This window comes from Talpa europaea (assembly GCF_964194135.1).
Source record: "Talpa europaea genome assembly, chromosome: 3".
Taxonomy (NCBI): domain Eukaryota; kingdom Metazoa; phylum Chordata; class Mammalia; order Eulipotyphla; family Talpidae; genus Talpa; species Talpa europaea.
The window spans coordinates 25608438-25614460 of NC_140069.1; positions in this window are offsets into that span (position 1 = coordinate 25608438).

A 6023-nucleotide genomic window follows, 5' to 3' on the forward strand; every position below is an offset into this window, starting at 1 on the left:
AAGGGTAAGATGTTGCCAGATGAGACAACTTTCCTACCTGGACCTTTTTTTTTCCCCAATGAATTAAAGCTGCTCAAAAATTTACAGTTTTGAGATATGCTTTGAAAGAAGGAGGATTCCTGTTTCTTATTTCTCTAGTGGCTTCACTAAATGTGACTCCAACAGGATATCTCCATAGTGGTACCCCTGGTATTTTAGATGGGAACTCTGTGTGGTGGGGGTGTTTAGAAGCATCCTTCCCTGGTTTCTGCCGCCCTTTCCCAGTAATAGTTCCCTACCCACGCCTGGCCATGAAAATAAAAAAAAAATTTGCTCCAGACATTGTTAAATGTCCTAAGGAGAAAAAACTGCCCTCAATTGACAACCATAGGACTAACCGTTATAAAGTCTTGCTTCAGGTAACTGGAAGCTGTAACTCACTCTTCTTAAATATTTTTAAGAAAAAGAAAAAAGTACATTTTTTAATTGAATTCTTAAAAAAGTACATTTTTTATTGAATTCAATGGCAGAGGAATATGACTCATTTTAGAAGTGATGCCTCTTCCTGGATATTTGCAATATATGCGCCAAGTATTATTTTTCTATATATCACTGTATACTTTTTTTTTTCCTGAATGCTTATGCTGCTGATTCATTTTTATCAACATCTTTCTTTGACTGTGAATTGAGATAGTAAACGCTGTCACCATTTGACTTCCATCATCCCCTTAGCTCTCCCTTCAAGCAAAAATGAAAAGGGATGACCTCAAATATCTCAACTTTCAAAGGTGGTCAGAACGTTTGTGGATAGGCCAGAACACTGTACGAGTATTTTTCCACTACTGAAAACCCTTGCCTATTCCTATTCCCTTCAATAAGCAGAAAAATCTGTGTTTCTCCTTTGTGTTTTGAAAAATTAAAGGAAAATCGCATCATGGTTAAAAAGAAATCAAGCAAGGGGGAAATATGGGGCTTTTTTTTCTTAACTACATGATCCAAGTACTCTCTACCCCAACCCTTAAGAATCATGGTTGTGGGCCTCCCTGGTGGCACAGGGGTTAAAGACAGCGCTACCAAGCTATCAGCAGCCACTGCAGCATGAGTTTGGCTGGCCAGGGAGCAACACATATGGTGCAGCAGATCTCTCCTGTCTTGCCTGCTGCTCCCCTCAGCAGAGTATTTCAGTAGATCCACCTGTTCTGCTCCCCACTCAGTCTCTGGTGAATCCTCTCACCCCCCGCCCCGCACCTCTGGCCTACACCCCAGCTCTTGTATGCATAAATAAATTAAAAAAAAAAATCATTGTTGGGTTCTGCATCAATTATAGTGATTACAACAAAACAATAAAATCAGAAAGGTATTTTATAACATCTATTTGACCTAATTTAAAATGCTCACTTTTATGAATGGATATATTTTCAGTTATTTGAACCAATTATTTCAATTCATTTATTCAAACTGAGGTGAGGTATGGATGATAAAAAATTTGCTTAAATATTTTTATCGAGGTGAACTTAAGTTATGATGGAGAGTTCAGTAAATGAACCATCAAAAAACTGAGTAACTGGGCCTCCCCGGTGGCGCAGTGGTTGAGTGCTGGGTTGCGAAGCTGCCCGCAGCCTCTGCAGCGCCACTTCGATCCCCGGTTGCTCCCCGGCCACTGGAGGAGGGTCCCGCATGGCACGCAGACCTCTCCTGCCGCCCGCTGCTCCCCTCAGCAGTGTACTTCGGTCCTTCTGCCTGCTCTGCTCCCCGCTCTGGCTCTGGTGAAATCTCTCACCCTCCCGCGCTTCTGACTATACCCAGTGCTTGTATAAATAAATAAATCTTAAAAAAAAAAAGTTCATTTCTTTAAAAAAAACAAAACAAAACTGAGTAACATGTTTTCAGTCATGCACTTAGACAAAATATGTCTTAGTATTTCAGGATAAAATATATTTTAAGAAGGCATTCTCCTTAAATAGGGACATTTTGCATTCCCAGACTTTTATAAAAGGCAAAGGAACTAGGAGAAAAAGGATTAAGTCAAGAAAATATACATTAAAAAGAAAATCATCAGCAAATATTCAACCAAGAACATATGTTTGGGTTTAATGTCAAAAAACATTTAGCGAACACCCACTATATACCCAGTGCTAAGTATTGAGTTTGACATGGTTCTCTCTCTTAGTTACTTCCAAGACAGTTAATGTCATTTAAGATGAATAGTTAAATAGCACTTTGCAAATAAAATGCACTATCACTTAAGTTCAAAATAAGTAAAATCTTAACTGTATACCATTAAATTATCTGCAATTTCCTATATAGATATTAAAGCATCTGACAACAGGCATGAAAGTGGGTAGCTGTAGCAGTCACGGAAATGTGCCACTCAGATTTCTTTAAGGAGTATGGGCAGTAGGGAAAGAGTTGACTAAGAATTCCAGTTGTACCCACCCTTATCTAACACCAGGGTCCCACCAATGCTACTCATTCCTTGGCTGTTTTCAGGCTTACTGAAAACAGCAGAAGTCTTAGTGCTGCCCCTGTGGGATTCAGTACTTCAGTAATGGGCCACTTTGATTCAAGGAATTCCCTCTTTCCTATAGAGTGTCGTTATAACACAGAAGGCTGCCTACTCCTTCTCCCTCCCCTTTATCTTTTACATACGGTTCTCTCCAATAAATCTCTTGCCTCACTAACTGTGCTTTGGCATCTGTTCCAAGAGTATCAAAGAGAATTAGGTGATACCAAGAGCAATTCAACGGAGTTTGGAGAGAGATTTACTCAATTGCTTGGCTGTTAACAAAGTTCACATCCTGAGTGGCCTATTTGCTGAAGATTTCAGTGGTCATAATCAAGGAAAGTGTCCTGATAGAGGGAACTATCCTTGTAGGTAGGATTGGGCATTTGAAAAGCAGGAGGGGCACAATGCCTATAAAGATTGTTCAGCTGGTTACTAAGTTGTATTGATGCCCTGCAGAGAAATGAGAAACTGAAATCCATTAAAAATTAAAGGCTACATGGACAGAACTGGAGGGCATTATGCTTAGTGAAGTAAATCAAAAGGAAAAAAACAAATACCTGATGATTTTACACATATATGGAATATATTAAAAAAAAAAAAAAAAACAGAGCAAAGGAACAACATCAAACCAAAAGGAATCTTAGAAATCTAACTGCAGAACTGAGGCTACCTTAAGGGAGGATGGGGGAGTCTAATGGACTTTGGTAGAGGATGATGGTGCTTGGGTGGTGAGTTTGGTAACATACATCTGAAAAGGTGTGAACCAAAATCCCAAAAAGTCTTTGTTAGTTTATAAGTAAGTCCTTACCTTATTCAATGAAAGTGCAAAGTTGAACAGCAGACACAGGATTTGATAATGAGTGTTGCAGAACTAAGACATTCAAATGCTCAGCCAATCTATAAGTCTGTATGCTAAGGACATTCCTCTGGTAGGGAAAACACCAGAACTGGGCTGGGAGATCTCTAAGTATGTTCCAAAGGAATTGGGCACTACACATCAACTTGAACTCTAGAGCTTGGAGAGTAAGAGCTAGCACTTCTCCCAAGTGAAAAGATCACATAGAGCTCTTCCTCTGAAAGGCAACAGGGTTTGGAGTACTCCCCACCTACACTCTGGGCTGCTCATCAATAATGACTTAACTTGCAACATTTCCTAACTAGGGATATGGTGGGCCTAACAAGAGAGGAAAGCAATCACATACCAAAGGAGTTGTGAAAATTAGCTCGGGTATATTTTCAGAAGCCAGAGGAGTACTCGTGGGATTGGATTTTCAGAGATTGATCAAGGCGGAGGAATACAACACCGAAAAAAAAAATACTACATGGAAATTGGGGGCATTTTCTTATGTCAAGGGATTTAGTACCCTGAAAGGACCATAGTGGATAAGACAAACTCACTGCTAGGGTAGTTCTTAGAAGCTTGGAGAAAGGGATGGTCAAGGTTGAGCAAAGTTGAGACACCTGTGTTGCCCTGGCAGCCTGTTGAGGAAGAAATAAAGAGCTGAAGGAAGCAGGTACCCTAAGTGGATTTATTATGTAAAGTAAGAATATCACATTTTGTCCCATGGGAAAGCCTAGAAGACACACCACTCACCAGGGTCAGTGGGAATGGATTGTGAGAGGAGCGCTAACATTGTCAAAAAGTCCACTGCTCTTCTCCTTTGTAAGGTAAAGGTAATGGTCAGAGAGACAGTCACAGAACTGGGTTCATTAAAATCCATGGTGATCACACCCATACTTCCAAACATACACCAGTTATTGGGGGTAGGTGGTGGTGTTTAACTATAAAGAGCCAAAAAGTCACACCAATCAGCAAGATTGGAGGAGCAGCCAAATAGCTTACATCTGTAGGAGCTATATAGAAACAGTAAAAGCATGGTGTCCTTGAGGCAAAGTAGATGGGTATCTAGTGAAGGTACCCTTTGACATCAACAACCAGAGGAAGGCAAGAATCAAGGAGTAGGGGGTCAAGAATAGTTATAATAGAAAGGCACAACCTTTTGCTCAGTTACTGGACCTGAGCTCATTTTTCATATCGGGAACCACAGACTGAAGAAAGGACTTAAGCCCAAAGAGGGAAAACGTTGTAAAACCACAGTAAATAAATGCTACAGTGGATTCTCAAAAGGATCTATGGCTATTGGCTATTTACTCAGATAACTAACTATTCATTGGGGAATAGGGAATACCCAGGTATTTCAAAGACTAGATTGAGGTGATATTGATTCCCAAAGGTTTGAAGAGTCACATGTTCCTGTTAGAATGGCAACTTATTGAGACCAATAAACAGATGCAGACCTACCTACAGTTTAACTGTTGGTAGGCTCACTGGGTTCGATTTTGTTTCTTCAGTTCCCAGATGCATAACCAGGAATTTATATAGTTGCAATAACCACCACATTGTGTCCTTGAACTGTGGGATAAGAGTTGTGACAGTGAGGAAAAACGAGTAGAAACTTTTTATTTTCTACCTCATTCCCCCAAGCAAGAAGTAAATCAAAAACATTATTACTTCTAGGGTGGGTAGGATAGGGGAGATCAGTTCTACCATTGCAGACCTAAAAGACAGAAGGAGAGCAGGTGTGATCTCTTTCATATCTCCATTTAATATGCCAGTCTGACTTCTCTACAAACCAGATGGATTCTGGAGAATTACTATAATGCAGACTACTGCATGCAGTCAAAAGAGCCCTGATCCCAGTTGGACAGTAATTTTGTTACAGCAGATGTTGCTAGCGCTCAGGTACACAGTATGCAACTGCTGACTTGGCAAATGGCAACTCCCCCATTCTTGCCTTTTTCTGGTTGTAGAAGTCAAGGTGTACCTTCACTGGATGCCCATCTATTTTGCCTCAAGGACACCATGCTTTTACTGTTTCTACAATTCCCTCCAGATGAAGGTTATTTGGCTGTCCCTCCAAGCTCGCTGATCATTCTATCTTGAAAAGAGAAGTAGAAACAAGGATTAGCATCCCACAAAACTATTTATGATTGACTGAGATTGAAGAAAAATTATTTAGCAGAAATGATCAAAGATACAATGCAGAGAAAAAGGATGTTTTATTATCTTGACTATAAATTACATTATTTATAAAGATTATATAAATGCAGGTTGATGATCTTTATAGTCTTAAAAAGTCAAATATAATAAATAAAGCACAGAAAATCAATCAGAAGTTCTGACATAATTCTCTATATGGAAGAATATCATATGGAATCATCACAGTGCTTACCTGAAGTTGTATTAAAGATAACAAAAAAGATGCTTGATCTTTAATGTATATTCAATGTACAGTATCTATAATAATAGATGACGTGAAAGTATGTCTGCAATTTCGAACAGCAAAAATAAGAGCGTTTGCAAATACCTTATCTTTCAATAAAGAAAGAAAGCAGATCAAGGCCAAAATGTTAGACACTCTTTATCACCCAGGTAGCAAAAATGAACAGTGATAAAGCTCTACACAGATAACTAAAATGTGTGTTGTTATACCAGAGCTAGTACTTTTTCATACAGTTTGCTTATCAAAGAGGAACA